Consider the following 18,094-nt stretch of genomic DNA (forward strand, 5'->3'; position numbering starts at 1 on the left):
ACCGGATCAGAAAACACTCAGGAGTGATTTTGAAAGAAGGAAATAAAACAAAAAACCTGTTGTGATGTTTAATTTGTTGTCATCGGGCAATAGGCGAGGTACACCCTGGACAGGTCGCCAGTCCATCGCAGGAGCTGACATTGGGCGAAACCCTGGACAGGTCGGCAACCCTAAATCAAAGAATGCAAAGTATTTTCCCTAACACTTTATTGTTTATTTTACTTTTAATGGACACATGTAATATGTTTTCTGCTTTCTGTGAATATAATCCAGTTCATCTTATTTCCATCCTGTACAGACGCCTTATTTTGAAAACCAGACGTTGTCACATGTGTTTCCTCCTCGCGCTGAATCCATCCAGTCCAGTCCAGTCCGGTTTGATAAATAATGTTGTAACATGAAGACTTCACAGCCTCTCTTCATACTAAAGAGACAAACTGACCGGATAAAGTCTCTAACCTGCCTGTCAGCTCGCTCTGGGCCGCTTCACTTACCGTAAAGGCTGGAATACGTGCGCACTCCAAATGTAGGTGCGGCTAGCTTAATCTCCTTCTCACAGACGAGTGACAGAAACACTCATTAGAGGTCTGTAATGTTGTTATTCATCATCATTTTGAAACTATAGCAGCGGCGGGCCGCCATGGTCTCATTAATAATTGGGAAACACTGCTGCACAAATTATGCAGAGCTGTAAATAGTAGGACTGCCCGCTAACACACTGCTCAATCCCGACACACATTCACACAACGCTCATAAGGTGTTTGCCCTAATGCGTGGTGATGGGATGAGTGGGAGGGAAGAAGTGTGTGTGTGTGTGTGTGTGTGTGTGTCCTGGTCATTCACAGCTGCTCACTCAGTGGAGAGTCAAGATAACACACAGACTTCGCTGTCAAATCCCCCTCAAATCACTCTGTGTGTGTATTTACATGCAAGGAAGTAGAATTCACATCCGTACCAATACCCAGCTGAATCTCCACTGAATTGTCCCTAGCAATAAAAATGATAAATATAACCACTGTTGTCCATCAGTGTCTAGTCAACGTAAAATGAACAGCCCAAGTATACAACACAGGTGGAGAACAGGTAGACACTCTGCACAGATGGAGGAGGTGAGGATGGACTCAATCATGGCGATGTAGAAGTGCACCATCATTGTCTTTGGCAGGCTGAACTTCTTCAGCGGTGGTTTCATCCGCAAACTTCAGGAGCTTGACAGACTGGTGACTGGAGGTGCAGCTGTTGGTGTACAGGGAGAAGAGAAGGAGGTAAAGAACGCAGCCTTGAGGGGAACCGGTGCTGATGGTCCTGGAATCAGAGACATGTTTTCCCAGCTTCACGTGCTGCTTCCTGTCCGTCAGGAAGTCTGTGATCCACCTGCAGGTGGAGTCAGGCACGCTCAGCTGGGAGAGCTTGTCCTGCAGCAGGGCCGGGATGATGGTGTTAAAAGCAGAGCTGTAGTCCACAAACAGGATCCTGGCGTAGGTTCCTGGAGAGTCCAGGTGCTGGATGATGATGTGAAGGGCCATGTTTACTGCATCATCTACAGATCTGTTGGCTCTGTAGGCGAACTGCAGGGGGTCCAGGAGGGGGTGTATGATGGATTTAAGGTGGGACAACACAAGGTGCTCAAAGGACTTCATAACTACAGAGGTCAGAGCGACGGGTCTGAAGTCGTTTAGTCCTGTGGACTAAACACCATTTACTGTACATCTCACCACTCACCATTTTTAGTTCCCCATTTTTCACACTTGTCAGTTACCATTTATAAGCCATCCCACCATTTTGTGTTCCCAATTACAATTTCTAAGATTATTTGCAATCCCTAAACCCCATTTCTTTTCTGAGACCATTACACACAATATACAACCATATAAAAACACATCTGCGTCTGCAAAAAATGCAGAATAGATTTGAGAGAATTTGGGAACCTTTTTTGGAACAATGTCATATTACCCCGCATCCATAAGGACTCTGACTTGCCTGGCTTCATGACTTTAGTGTGTTCCACTTGGTGTTATATGTTTTCTACATTTAGTTCGTGAGCGCGGCTAACAGGGATTTTTGGCTCTAGTGCAGACACGGAGATGGAACAGGTCTCTTTATATTAACAGGCGCTTACAGGTAAGTGGGGAGTTACAAGAGTCCACAGCATGAAGGTAAGTCCACAATCCAGAAAGCACGATATAAATCCTCACAGCAAGAGAGGCACAAGAAATACTGGAGATACACCAGGGGAACCACAGGAGATCCAGTGGTGAAACATCAAACGTGAACCAATGCACGAGCATCGTACAACAGACAGACCACCATATATGTACACACAGGAGGGGAGGATACAACAAGCGTCTTTTTCTTAGTCCCGCCCACCGGGGATTCATGGAGAGACGCAAGGTAACCAAGCCAGGAGAGAAGGGACGAGGAAATATGTTGCTAGAGACATGAGACGTCCTCTCCTCCAAAGTGTCACATGAAGCGACGTCCATTTCTGATGACGGCGGCAGCTGATCACAGCTGGATCAGCTGTCAGTCGGCTCTGTAGAGACTCGATGGAGTTTGTGAGTGCTCCTCAGAGATCGCTCCGCGATCCTCGGAGCGCAAATAAGAGCTTTGGGACAGCTTGCAAGATGGCAGAGCGGAACAACTTCCAGTTCAAGCGAGGATCGAGGAGACGACAAATAAGAGACTTGAGAAGCAGCCATAGACAAAGAACAAGTCACACTCACACCTAAGGACAATTTAGGGTCACCAATTAACCTAGTCTGCATGTCTTCGGACGGTGGGAAGAAGCCGGAGTAACCGGAGAGAACCCATGAGGGAGAACATGCAAACTCCACACAGAAAGGGAACTGGGGTTTGAACCCACAACCTTCTTGCTGTGAGGCCACAGCGCTATCCACCAGACCCCGTACCGCCCTCACACAAAACACCTGTCAGCAAAACCAAAGAGCGCTGATTTAAGGAAAAAGGAGATAGCAGCCCCTTTCACACAGAGATCCCACAATAAACGCAGAAAGAATGTCCGCAAAAATGCCGCATTCGCTCACTCAGACTGAACAAAATATTTCAAGATAAACCCGCAAGCCTGTGCGCTTTCACACTTTCCCGCTTACCTCCACTGAGTCCGCCTGCCTGAGCTCATCCGGTCAATGTTAAAAATGAAATACCCTGACACCGGGCTGGGCGTGGGTTGTGCTGAGGTGCAGCAGGCGAACAGTTTCAGGTTCCTGGGAATCAGCATCCCAGAGAAGCTAACATGGTCGTCTCACATCTCCACGCTGGTGAAGAAAGCTCAGAAACGACTGGATTTCTTGAGGAAGCTTAAGATGGCCAAATTTCCACGTCAAGTTCTTGTCAGCTTTTCCAGAGGAGCAACAGAAAGCATCCTGACTGGAAACATCACCAACACGGGATGTGCACGGCCCGGGACCGGAGGGCTCAAACTGCTCAGAAGATCATTGGTACCCATCTCCTGAACATCAGTGATATCGGTGAGGGGAGGTGCCTGCAGAGCCCAAAGGATACTAAAGGACAGCACCCACCCAGCCACAGCCTGGTCACCCTGCTGCATGCTGGGAAGTGATATAGAAGTTTCTGCTGCCGCACCACCAGACTGCAGAGCAGCTTTTCCCCCAAGCTATCAGACTCCTCAGCACTGCTCCACAGATTACAGTTTATTTCTGTTTACCATTTTTACAATTGCTTCTGTATTAATGTATACTGTCTGCTACGTAGCAGAAGGGAGTTACAAAACTCAATTTCACTTTACAACCTGTTGTATTGTGACAAAATAAATCTACCTACCTATACGAGGAAGCACACTTGCAAAGCAAAACAGGAAACAGAACGAATCAACAGAGAGACGAGACAACACAGAGACGGGGAAATGAACACAAACCATGACATTCTATGTCTTTTCAATATCTCTATATTTTGTAATTATAAAATTGAAAACTAATAACATTTACCATTTCTAGTACTATTTAGCACGTCCATCTGTCTATCTCTCTTTATGTCTGTCTGTCTTTCCCTGTCTGTCTGGTGTATCCATCTCTTTTTCTCCGTCTGACTGTTATTTATTACCCAGCAGCCTCTGCTTTAGCCAGCATGCCAAGGCTGGTTGCTCTGTCCTCAGGCAAACTCCCTCTCTCTCACTTTCTTTACCCCCCTTTCTCACTCTATCGAAGCTGCTCTCTCCCTCCCTCTCTCTGTCTCTCTCTCCCTCCCCTTTTATGCCCCTGTCTAGCACTTTCTGTCTCATTTCTTCCTCTGTCTTACCTTCTGTCTGTTGTTTTTTCCCTGTCGATCTTCCTCCTCTGTTTGTTTTTTCCTCCGTCGGCATCAATGTTTACACACACACACACACAGTGTTGTCACCAGAGGCAGAGGACTCTCTCTAGACACCTCTCTGTCTGGTGACATCCAGACGACATTGGACTGTGTGCGTTTGGATTTGAGTTTGCGCTTGTGGCATGTATGTTGGTCCTCTTGCCTTCATTAGACAGACCGACAGACCGACCGAAAGACATGACACGTCATTCCCTCTGTGTGTGTTTTCATTCAGCTTTCAATCCAGCAGAAGAATAAAGGACGCTTTCACACATTTGAGAGTGAAGAGATGGAGTGATGGAGGAATAAGAGAACGGAGGGCAGCGGTCGAGGGAGGTTGAGATTAGGAGGAGGGGGAGTGAGATGAGATGAGAGAGAGAGTTTATGAAGGGGGGGTGGAAATAATGCAGTTGTAGATATGGAGGGAGGCGGGAGGAGCGAAGAACGAGGGGATGAAGGGAAAAGAGAGAGAGACTTAAGAGGGAATTAAAGATGAAACCATGTTGGCATGTTTGCCAACTTTGGCCTGAAGCTTTGTATGTGTGTGTATGCGTAGAATTTCAGCTGTGGAGCCTAATTAGCCTTCAACAGCACGCTCATTAGTGCAGTTTGTACTACAAAGCCAAAGAAGGATATTCTGATTTCTGCTGCAAGGCCAAAGTGGGATGGTCCACTTTCCATTAAGAGGTCAAAGTGGGAGAGTCTGGTTTCTACTACAGGGCCAAATGTGGCTGATGCACTGACACTGAGGTACATAAGTACTTGACAATGTACAACCAACCAATTACATCCCAGACACAACCCACTTCCCACAACAGGTACAGCAGCTTAACCCACCACATGCTTTGGTTTAGGTATCAATTGTCAGACGGACGGTCTGTACTTGTAAACCCCTTTGTAGTCTTCCGACCACTCAAAGCACGTTTACATTACATCACGTTCACTTATTCACGCGCATTCATACACTGAGCCTAACGGCTCAGAACAGAAACTAACATTTAACACTAAGGCTACAGCGACACTACTACATTTTTGTTTAGAACGGAGTTTTAAAACAATCTCAGTCCACAACATGAAAACAACTGAAAATGCACATCTGGTGGTCGTTCATGTACAGTGGGCATGCGCAATAAACATGAAGCCGATTGTCTACTGCTGTTGTCTACAGATTTAGTGTAAGAAAAAAGTACTACTACAGACGAAGAAGAACCACACCAGAGATTATTTTGCACGGACCAACAACGAGGTGTGACGGGAGGACGGCGAGACTGTGGCGGTGCATCAGTGTTATTTGCACTGTAGCCTACAAAATATTTTAATAAAAATACCAGAACTAAAACTCTGACAGTAGCATCGTGTTTCTTGTCTTTGCATGACTTAGAAGACCCAATCAGGAAGCCGAGCGTGAGCGTCTACATCATCATTTTTAAAGTAAAGTTCCGTTTTCACCTGTCCGCACTAACGTGTTCATCAGCGTTTTCAAACTTCTCTGTTTTAGGTCTTTATTTTTGCCGTTTCAGTCTGAAAGGGAGGTGAAAACGTAGCAAAAGGTCTGCGTTTTTAAACGAAAACGTAGGAATGTGGATGTAGCCTAATATGGAACAGTCATCACGGGTAATTTGGGGTCACTTCAGAATATCCAGACTACACCTCCCGAGCCACAGCTGCCCCTAACAACAAGCTTGAATATACATTTAAGAACTAATAAACAAGACATCGGAGGTGTGGAAACATTTTGGCTACTTAAATCCCCGTTTGGACACATAACAGATGAAACATTCCCAACCAGGGCTATTTAAACTCAGACATGAAGCAGATTGGTGACGTGCGTGTCTCTACAACAAACATCAGCATCTACATTTCAATCAGGAGTTAAAAATGTTTCTTACCTTGATGGCCAGTTGAAGGTACAGGAGGGATCTACACCTCTTAATCAAAACCCTTGTTGTTGCTCCTTCTTTCATCAGCCCCTCCATGCACCTCCAATCCTGCAACAAACATTTGCACCAGTTTTCATGTTTTTGCAATCCCCACACTTCCATAACAAATAGTCACATTAGAGGAACGCCTGGAAGTTTCACTAGTTACTCTTCCTGGCCAATAATATGCCAAAGTGAATTAAAATCAAACCTTGACCTCCAAAAACCAACTTCATTACAAATATATAAACACCTCAGGGACTTCCTTTCCCCTGAAGTCATTTTCTCAGACACAGTTTATTGCCTGGCTGTGTATCTTTCCCAACATGTTCCACCACTTCGAATCTCTGCAACCCTGACCTTCCAGTTCCAAACCTCAAAAAGCCGTTTCTTAATGTTCCCTAAAAATGTCATCTTCCTGTCTCGTTGATCTGAACTGACTATCATGATTACTTCAGTAGGACTTAACAAGAGTTTTATCGTCAACATGCACATTTAAAATGGACTGCCCTGAATATATAAGCATACCATTAGCATATCGTCATTTGGATTTATTCACTGGTTCAACTGGTTTTTAAACTACCGCTGGGTGACAGGGCAACTCCAGCGTGTGCTATATATTTGAAGATTATCTGTAAGTACTGCACTACATACACTAGGAGAACACACTTTGTGTGCATGTAGGTGTTCCTGGTCTCAAAGCCTCATTAGGTGAGCATATGGAGTGATCTGCAGACAGTCCAGCGGTGTTGTGGAGCAGAAACGAGTCTGACTCAGCACTCCTGCTGCTGAATTACAGCTGGAGGTTTTTCTTTTCTGTACTTTTTAATATGATGGAGTCTTAGTGGAACGCACTAAAACTCGCCTGACTTGCCTTTACATATCTGAGTTTTATTTATCGGCTAGCAGAGGATTTTAATGCCGTCTCTAATATGGAATAAACTGAATGGCTTTCATTTATTTTTTAACCGTTTGGCAGACGGGACGTGTCCTCTGAGGGGGAACAACATGTTACTGTGGGTCACTGAGCAGCTGTGATGGAGCGTAAGGGATCTTTCCCCCAGTTGATACCACAAGTTTCTGCAAGGAGACTACACCGTTGATATTAAAATGGAGACCGATCAGCTTACATTGGTCCTCGAAATATGTTTAGCGATATCAGAGTGTGCAGAAGTTTAACATCAGTAGATCACTAGCACTATAATGTTGAGACATGTATGTAATTACTGCGAACAAGAAGACTGCCAGCCTCTACTCTGACACTATAACAATCAGGTTTTACATTGAAAATGTGCTACACATGAAAAGAGTGAAAACATTTATTAATAGATTAACCACGCTGCGGGTTAGTTAGATGGCCAGTTCTTAAGTCAGACAGGAGACAGGTTAGTCTCCTTAGACTAATCATTTGGCTGGTTGGATAGTTAAAGCTAGTGTTGTAGTACTCGAGGCCGGTCTTAAGACCACTTTTTGATGGTCTCGTACTCGGTCTCGGACATGGAGGACTCTGGATTTTATTTCAAGACCAGTCAAGACCAGAACTTTGGGAATATCAATAAATTGCTTTTGCGTCGTCTGATTTATTTGTTAACATCTGAACTTTGATTGGATGTAAAACGTGTTGCTTCAAATTCAACCAATGACATTAAATAAAAAGGTGTTTTTGCTGTTAACGCCTGCCCCCACTTCCCGCGATGGTCAGCGTGGAAAAGGAGCGTTGATAAAAATGCTTCCGTTGATTTCAGCTCTTAGTGTTTGTATGTGGGGGGTTTTATTCTGTCATGTAATGTGGGGAACCGGTCTCGGTCTCGACTCGGTCTCAGCCCCTAAAAGTCTTGGTCTTGACTTGGTCTCGTTTTGGGGGGTCTTGACTACAATCTAATAGCTAATCACTGAAATGATGTCCCCACTAAACAAGTCATTTTTAAAACTATTATTTGCCCGTGTAAAATGCCCTTTCCTGCTCATTTTGGTCAAATAAGACACACAAACACACAGGATGTAAAGATTTGAGGTAAGAAAATGTCCTCTCCTCTTTTCTCACTTTCATCTCCAGCTTTCCGATCCTTCCCTTCAGCATGATTCTCCTCTCTTCTCCTCTCCACTCTTCTCTCATTTCTGCATACTACTCCTCCTGTCATTTCCTTTCCTTCTCTCCTTCACTCACAAGAACAGAGGAGGGATCAAAGGACACGGGAGGAGGACGAGAAAAGGAGGCTGCTGGCCGTCGTGTCGAATCATCGTCAGACTCTGTGACTGTCCCTCTCTCTCCCTCTGTCTTCCTGTGTCTCTCGCTCAGTCCTGATTTCAATTCAAGGTGTGACTCTGCTTCAGAAAAGAGGAAAATGCTGCCATAAACAAAATACAAGGTATTTATTTATTAACACAAGATTAAGCTGTAAATGTCCTATATGCTACTCACAAAACAAGTGTTAACATGCATAAAACACAGTTTAAATGTTCAAACGATGTCTGTCCACACCTGAGCAACAGGAAAACAGCTCTTCTTCTTTTGGTTAGCAAATCACAGCCACAAGTGTTACTCTGCAGAGTCTCAGCTGCTCTCTGGGATCACTGATACTGTGTTTAATACAGCCAAACTTAAGTTTTGTTGTCAGACAACCGAATAAGAAAATAAACATGGCCTCCTGTTAACCAGGTGAAAAGGACCTCCCACTCTGCTGCACTGAGATCTCCACTAAAAAATCACTATTTTATGACCTCAAAGTCACGTGACAAAGGTTAAAGACAACAGCTGTAGGTGTGTTCAGCCTCAACGGCATTTAAAACGATCAGAAGAGGGTTAGAGGTGACAAAGTTGTCTTCTTAACTTTAGTGACACACGGCGCCTGACCATGACTGGGAAGCCTTACGTCATCGCTTTGCAGAAGCTCTGTTTTCTCCATCCACGCTAAAATGTGAGGCTAGCATTTTCAGGTTTCTCCATTTGAGGCCATATAAAACGGAGACTAACCTGCAGCGTCCACAAAATTCAGCGGCTTTGCATCCTCATCTGTAGCAGCATCCAGAGATAGTTCACAGCCAGTGTTCTATTTTTGTTACACCTGTTAAGCATGAATTCACTTGTACATGTACATAACGGCCCGTGTTTAGCGTCAGTTGACATTAATTTAATATTTAATGACGCATTTCATTTGATGTTGACTTTGTCTTCATGTACATACAGCAAATATACTGTCTGTTCCTTCCTGTTTGTTGTCACGTCTTTAAAGTCTGTGAAGCAGCAGAAAGGCTGTATAGTTTTCTTCCACAATTAATATATAAAAATAAAGATAAAAGAATAAAGATGCATGCTACACACACTAATTACATCGAAGTGCAGCTTCAAAGTATCTATAACTGCATTGATCATAAAAAGCTCTTTTAAAGATGCTGTAAATCAAAACTTATCACCAGACAAGAATGTCACTATTCATAGTTTTCACGTGACGTCCCATTCCCTTGGAGGGCAAAAATGACGTTGGCTGTGTTCAAAACAGAAGGCAGCTGCCTCGCTGCCTCTCTACCGTAACGGACAGCTGCCTCACAAGGCATCACTTTCAAGTGAAGGCAGCTCTGTTAACATTGTTTCGAACGGCCTTCTAAGGCAGCACTTATGGCAACGCGTGACGTCAGCACGCCGTCTTGCGTCTCTTCTGGCTGTTAGCATCAGCTAACTAGCTACTGAAAAGCCAAACGGCTAACTGACGCCTCAGAAATCAGACTGAAGAAACTTGGTTGGTTACAGTCACGGGCTGATGTGATAGTTCAGTGTGTAGTTCTCGCTAGATTTTCAGAAATCAAAGCGAGAAAACAACTAAAAAATATGCATATTGTGCACAAATTCGGCTTGTTTGTCTCTACCAGTTTTTGAAAGGCAACTAAAGGCAACTAAATCACTTGATTGTGGTCACTTAAAAAAGATTGGCAGGTCTGTGACAGGACACCAACTCGGGTCTCCTGCATGAAAGTGAGGCGGCCCATCAATGAATGAATGTTGGTTGGTAAGTCGTGTGGTGCAGAATCATCCAGCGGACGGAGATGTGACGGAGTGTCAGTGCAACTGGAACACAACGCGGTCACATCCAGTGAACATCCGGGGTTGTTTTGTGGGCGGAGAGTGACAACGCAGAGAAAAGTGTGCATTTTTGAATTTAGCCCGGCGCAGCGTGGACATCTAGTCTGTCCGTCCCTCCATCTTCTTTCAGTTCACTCTGAATGGATGATATCTGAAAGAAGATGGAGGGGGGGGGGTCTCCTCACACCCGTCCCTCCCCATTCTCCCCATTCTCCCCCCTCTCCGTGCTCTGATGCTTTGCCCCTATTGTTCTCCTGCCTTCACACACACACACACACACGTATAAAACAATGGCTGAAACGTGAATGGAGCAGCCACCACAGGGAGAGTTGTAAGCTGTTGGCGCCCAGACTACCACTGACTCTCTCTCTCTGCTTGTCTATGTCTCTCGCTCATCTTTCTCTCTAAATCACCTCTTTTGGGGGGTATATGGAACAACTGGTGCATCACGTTCTGTTCTCTGTGCCCAGAGCAAATGAACCCCCAAGAAGATCATTTTCCTCTAAACTCTCTTAAAGGGGGGGTGAAATTTAGGGGGGTACTGGTGGTGTTCTTCATAGTTGCTAGGGGCAACCATAGGGGGGTGAGAGAGGTTGAAGGCGTCCTATGTGTGTACGTGAGTGTGTGCGGTGCGCCAGTGGGACCTGTCCACGTCCCGCTGCGCGACCCCTCGCGCCAATTCCATCTCAGACAATTGGCTGAGAGAGAGAGAGAGAGAGAGACGCATACGCGCAAGGGAGCGAGAAGGAGAGAGAGACGGACTCTAGGCGAGAGACCTAGACACCAGAGAGAGAGAGAGAGAGAGAGAGAGAGAGAGGGAGGATGGCTGGTTGGATTTAGCCCCGGCAGCGTCTTTTCCCGTCCAACACAACAAGCTTATTACCTTTCTCTCAACGCGCTTGGAAACGGATTTACGCACACGAAAGGAGGTTCGTTTGGCTCATTTATTCAATTAATCTGCTCTCATCATCTCGCTGCTGTTTGCATTCATCTCTGCCTTTAATTCGTGTTTTCTCATCTCCTCTTAAATTAAACGTTTTATTTGTCCGCCGCAGTTTGAGGCTACAGGTCGCGTGAATGCTTTTAATGGCGATTAGCAGGCGGGTAATTAGCCCTTAACGGTCAAATTAACCTGCCGGTAGTAGTAGTAGTAGTAATGGGTGCAGTGAGATGTAGCCTACTGACTGGGGTCCTCCTGCAAGGGGCTTGTTTTTGGCCGTGGTTGGAAGGTCTCCGGTGGGCGCGAGGAGACAGAGAGTGGCGGTGGCGGCGGAGGGGGACAATGAGCGGGGCTGTTGTTTGGCGACGCTGCTTGCGCGGTGTGCCCCAAAACGCTGATCTGGATGCTTCTGGAAGCAACATGGAAAAATGTTTAAAAATTAGAAATATGTCCAGTTTGTGACTGAACAGCTCGGGTCAGTCACACATGCTGGCTCCGGTCTGGGTTTTTGCGCTGTGCGCGTTTTTGTGCGCTGTTTCTCGTTGTTATGGAGCAACAGAGCGGTATATATTTTAGATAGGCTATGTATATTTATGCATTTTATTTGTTATAATGGTCACGTGAGGCTCAACAGGGAGCTCATATGGAGTCTGTATAATATTCCTGCAGGGATGTATAGCTGCTCCATGAGGTTCTTGGTATTTCCAGACTGTATAGGGGCGGTTGTTGCTGTCGGGGGCAGACATATACGGGCAAATGTTAAATCTGCCTCTGTGCATCTGACGCGCGTGTGTGTGTGTGTGTGTGTGTGTGTGTGTGTGTGTGTGTGTTTCAGCGCGTGCAGTTTGAAAAATAATACCAAAATTCCGGGGCGAAGTTGTTTAATGCGCCTCGACAACAATAACAACAGCAACAACAATAACAACAACAACAACAGTGCAATAAACCGAGAATGTTATACAATGCGCGCGTCATAAGGGAGAGAGAGAGATACTGAAACGCGGGGTGGGGGGTGTGAGGGTCTCTCAGCCATTTTCGATGAAGCGCGTGTAATAACGCACGCACATGGCGACAGACAGACAGACTGAAATGGCATCATAATCACAGCCGCGCGTCCATGTGCGGGATGTAAAGGAGGTCATGAACATGATTCTTTTTAGAATTAAACTAACAATTCATCATTGTTATAATCGTTATTATTAGCAGTATTTGCTGCTTTCTATAAAGAGGTTGGAGGTTCAGAAGGAAGAAGTACGCCAGCATCTTTTCTCCCCCCACAATAGACAAGGGGGCTGCTTGTTGGGAATTTGGCGCCTCACTTGTTTTGCTCAGTGAGGGATTCACCGTGAGCCCCTCTCACTGTTGTTGTTGTTGTTGATGATGATGATGTCCAAGCCCTCCATGAGCCCCTTCACTCGTTGCTCTTAATGATCGCTATCCCTCTGATTCACTGATCATTTAAGGCTTGTTGGGATGCACAGGGGCCAGTCTGACTTGTCACACTCAGTCTATTGTCCCCTTTGTGAATCTGATGGTAAAAACAGGTTTAAATCGGTTCATTAACCCAAAAGAATCGCCCCACAAACTTGCCCATAATTGAAAGTCGCTTTTATGTTGTAGGCTATTATAGTGATTTAAAGTGTGTCTACAGTAGAGCCAGTCAACAGTCTCGTGACCTTCATACTTCTTAACAGGGATTTAGTTTTTATTGTTGCTGCTAAATTTGAAAATATCCCTTATCAACCGTAATATAAGCAAAGCTTTTTCTTTTTATATTTTGTTCTGTGTGTCTTTGGAAGGACAGGAAACGGAGAACACGAATAAAAACATGTCGCCATATTAGGAGCTTTTTTTTGCCCCCCAAAATGGAGGGGGAGGAGGCTCAGAGGAGCTCATTAGCAATGCAAATGAGTTTTTTTCTTCTTCAACGGGAGCTCGGGCACCTGCTGTCTCGAGCATGCGCGCACGGCTGGATGGCTGACTGGCTTCCTCCCCTCCTCCTACTCCTCCTCCTCCCGCTCAGCCTCGGGAACGCGCATCCCTCCCTCCCTCCTTCTCAATAGCACACACTGGAGCTATGAGGGATATATTTAAAAAAAAAAAGAAGAGCTCGAGCCCTCTTCTCACCTCCTTTAAAAGCGTCTCTGTGTGTCTCGCGCTCATAAGAAGCGGTAACGTTTAGCATAACAAAAGGAGGAGGAGGAGGAGAAAAGGGGGGAGATTTTAAAGGGAAAAATAACGAGGAGATGAATTAAAAGTAAGACAGAAGGGAAAAGAAAAGAACGAAAGAAGGGAGACAGATGGAGGAGACAAATGATGAACAAGTTTTTAACATTCATAATCAAATAATCCAATTCAAACCATCCATCTAACATTTTAAATGTGGTTGTAATGTAGTTCTAAGCAAATATAAGGTGGTTTGTGGGCTATTAATGTAGTATTTGTCAACAATTATGCTTATGAAGACTGTATGGGTGCCCGAAGGAGGAGCTGTAGTTTTTTGACATTAATCATGATCATCTGCTCACAACCCCAGAAGAATGTGTTATAAACCACATGTAGCACACGTACTGCATAGAAAAGCTAAATAGGGATGATTAAAGTAAAGTGTCACTGAGTGAAGAGATCATACAGGACAAATGTAACCCTAAACATGTCATAAAACATGTCAAGAAAAGTCCTACTTAAGTAAAAGTATATAAGATATATGCGCAAAATGTAATTAAAGAATTAAAAGTAAAAGTACTCATTGTGCAGCAATGGCCCCTGTCAATATTATATCATACTATTTGATCATACCGATGCATAATGATGAAAAATGGTTGTAGCTGGTCGAGGAGCTATTTGGAATTACTAACACATCCTTTTCTTTAGTATGTTAAATCTGAAAAGTAACTAGTGGCCAAACTAAGTAGCTGTAAAAGTATGAAGTAGCATAAAACACAAGAAGTCAAGTTAAGTACAAGCACCAGTAAATTAATTTAGTTACATACCATGACTGGTACTTAAGTGGCTTATAAATGTGATTTTGAACCGATAACGTGTTTCAGAAATCTGCTGAATATAATGAGCCCAGCTGTAAAAGATGGTTACATACTATAAATCATCATCTGCTCGGGATCAGTGATTGAAATGAGTCTATTTTGATCTCTCCTACTGGAGACAGTTTGCCCATAAGTCTCTAGCAGAAAGTTCGACCTCTCTGACCCCCAAAAGTGTGTACCACTATTATGTAGTGATGCTACTTCTTCTTGCTGCCGTTCCTTTCTTGGTCTGTGAATGACTTGACTTGTTCATGCACAGCCCATATAAAAAATAAAACATGAAATATGTCATGGTTTGGTTTGGTTTTCATGGTCTGGCTATCTGCCATCAAATGTGCAAGCCCAGCCTGTAACAAAGAGCAGGGTTACCGCTTGAATACTCTAGGACATATTTTTAAAAGGTCAGAAGAAAAGAGGGGTGAAATCGGTTCATTATTATTTCTATAAAGCCCAAAGCTGTAAGGACCCCAAACAAAGAGGAAGTAAAGCCAACGTTAAAATGACAAAAGTGTTAAAGAACAGGAGGTGAGACAGGAAAGAAGCAGGGGGACAAAGATGGACAAATTAAAGAAAAAAAGATTGTGATGAACAATGAAAGGAAGATGAGGAGGAGAGAAGAAAGAAGCAGGTGGGACAAAGATGGAAGATGGACGGGCAGCGGACGTAAGACACAGACAAGACAAATTAGAGTGTGATGTCAGAACAATGAAAGGGAGATGAGGAGGAGAGCAGAACGAGGGAGATGGCAGAGAGGAATGACAGGAAGCTAAGGATGGATGGTGGATTTAAAGGGGAAAGAAAGGAGAGAAAAATGTACAAAGGGAAGGAGGGACAGTTAGCAAGCATGGGAGGATGGCAGGACAAACTAAAGGAAGAGATATGAGACATGACAAGAGACAGACAAACGAAGGAAAAAGAAACGTGAGGAGGAAAGGAGACTAACTAAAAGGGAATGAGGACAGTGGTGAAGTTGTCAAGAAAGGAAAGCAGTAAGGAGACAAAATGGAGGTTCATGGGAGCAATGTGGACAAGTGAAAGGAGAAAAGGAGGAGACAATGAAGGAAACTGAAAACTGATGGAGAGTAGAGAAGAGTGGAAACAGTGGTGGAAAAGAAAGAGGATGGGGACAAACATGGAGGACAGGAGGCAGATGAGAAAAAAAAGAGGATAAACTGAAGGAAAAAGACGAGACAGACATTCCAGTTCTGTGGACAAACCACACGATGGGGTGCATTCAGCGTTGGCCATGTGCACGGCATCTAACCGCGAAAAATCAGACGAGCAGATGGAGGAAAATGGTTGTATAGACGTCGAACATGGCGTCCGCTGTGGAAAGACAAGGAGGAAATTGTTCAGTGATGTACAGGACATTTCCTCCTCCGTTCTTTCCACATCACATGCACATCATGAGGGGTTTTAACGTGTGAAACCAGCATGTAGAAACAATTCTGATTCAGAAATTATGTAAAATCATTTTGAAAAGATCTGACTGATAAAAATGTCTCATTTTCTGGATGGGATAACAGGACTCAGTCCGTTTTTCTCCAGACATGAGCGAGGCCAATACCAGGCCACAGTTGACCCTGAGGATTCTTCATATTGATATTAAAGGACTGTGAAAGAGTTTTCCCCGGGACATTGTTTAGGAGAGGTGGTCAGCCAACCAGATACTAACGCATCTCGACTTGTGATCAATTAAAGAGTAACTTCAGTATTTTTCAACCTGGACCCCATTATCCCATGTTTTTGTCTCTATGTCACTAATTGGGACAACATTTTTTGAAATTGGTCCAGGTTTGGGGGAAGCGCGCTGCAGTCGGCAGCATTGAAAAAAGGCGCCCTATCAAAGTACGTCCACTGTTATTTAAACGTTATTTAAAAGGATCCCTACACAGCCAGAGCCAGTAAGATTTTTCATATAACCAAAAACAGTCGCTTTATCGCTCTCTTCAAAGTCACCAGACTCCCTAGACAAAAATAGTAATTTTACCTCTCTGGTCCACCGCTGCCTCGATCGGTTACCAACCAAAGTCGCACAATAACACGAACAAACTAACCGACCGAGCCAGCGGTAGAACTGCAACTGCGAGGTAAAATGACTGTTTTTATCAATGGAGTCTGGTGGCTTTAACGAAAGCGAAACAGTGACTGTTCCTGGTTAATCAAAAAGGATCTTACTCTTTAAAAAAAGGCCCGTCTCTGTCGGCATCCTTTGCACAATGTTGTAATAACAATCAGAGCCTGTCGGCGGTAAAAACAAGCACTTCGTGAACGTCCTTTGATGGGGTGCAAATGTCTGCATGCATTACGTTGCGGATTGGCCCTGCTTTTTTTGATGTCACATAGACACAAAAACATGGGAAAATAACTTTAAAAAATACCGAAGTTACCCTTTAAGTTGCTGGATGACAGCATAAACAGTCACACTCATTACACTGAGTGAAATGGCGTCGCTGGTTCCCTGAAGGTGTAAAAGTGTAATAATTGTTTATGTTTTCAAAAGGTGATTTTGCAGAAAATCAGCTTGAGTCACTTATCATGTTTGCTTTGTCAAATATGGTAAATGAAGACAGATTGTGAAAGTCTGCAGTCCATTACCACATAACGGTAACATAATTCTGACATGATGCTGTTCACTGTGATGGATTATGCAGTTCCAGCAGATTTCAAGCCTTTGCAAGTTGGTTTTCATTCTGTAGAGAACTGCAGGAAAACCATTGGCAGCCTGAAAGGTGTTAAAACATAGAACAACCTAAATTGGGATGTGTTTTGGAAATGTTACCAGCAGTAATGTTACATGCTTTGTAATTAATGCGCTAAAACATATCGACAGATAAAGAAAACATTGTTCTATCACTGAATGGAGCCGTGTCTTGACTGAAATATCCAAACCCCATGCACAGTGTATTTATGGCTGCACCACTGCAAAAAAATTGAAATTTCCCAACATGTACCGTGCATCATTTTGTACACATTTTCCTATAATTGAATCTCACAAAGTTGGGATCTCAGGAAACCTTGATAAAGTGACTATAGCCGAAAAGAAAGACCTAAAGGTCTGAACATTTTGGATTTGGAAAAATGAAGCCCTGTAGTTTGCACTAGTGGTGTCGTGAAGGGTGAACTCACTTCTCGTTGCTTGACAAAAAACTTTCCTTTTTAAATTCTTTCAACGTACGCTACAAGGAAATGCAGCTAACTTAGCTTCAATGTTTTGTGTCTTCTGTATCTGGTTTATTTAGATCGTTGGTTGATTCATTGACTGATTTTGTTGGAATTTCCAGAACATCAAACTTGAGGATTTGCTTCCTGTATCTGTTCCACATCCTAGTAAACTGAATATCTTTGGGGTTTAGGTTGCTCAGACAAGACAAGTGATGTGAAGATGTCACCAGTTTTCAGTATCTGCTGATGCTATTTAGACGAAATGATGAATCGCTTCATAACAAATTTGAAAGTAATAGTATGGTGCTGCTCTGCAGTGGATTTATGTTTACATTGGTGGTTGTTTATTGGCTGGATGTAACGGTACATCCATGTTCCATCTGCCAGCCAGAGAGCTTGGAAAGACAACGCTGGAGCACCACAAGGTGACATGGCGTACAGTTTAGATGCTGCACAGCAGACACGAAGAGATTATTTGACCGGAAAATTAAAAAAAAACCTCTGCTGGAAAGAGTTAGGAGATAACATCAAATCGGTATTAAGCTACACAGACAGATAGCGTGGCCATGGATAAAATATTTAGCTGGCTTTCCAAATCAGCCCTTTTGCCCTCGTTCTGCAT

General features: G+C 44.0%; 1 protein-coding gene across 1 annotated transcript in view; it reads left to right on the forward strand.

Moving 5' to 3' along the window:
* The first annotated feature begins 11,148 nt into the window (after positions 1-11,148).
* The window catches only part of si:ch211-137a8.4 (apolipoprotein B receptor), a 38,427-nt gene continuing 31,481 nt past the window's right edge, over positions 11,149-18,094 (forward strand). Inside the window, exon 1 of the mRNA XM_046072776.1 lies at positions 11,149-11,252. The gene's annotated coding sequence lies outside the window, so the exon portion shown is untranslated. The remainder of the gene's footprint in view (positions 11,253-18,094) is intronic.

The sequence above is a fragment of the Micropterus dolomieu genome, linkage group LG17, assembly GCF_021292245.1.
Source record: "Micropterus dolomieu isolate WLL.071019.BEF.003 ecotype Adirondacks linkage group LG17, ASM2129224v1, whole genome shotgun sequence".
NCBI classification, from domain to species: domain Eukaryota; kingdom Metazoa; phylum Chordata; class Actinopteri; order Centrarchiformes; family Centrarchidae; genus Micropterus; species Micropterus dolomieu.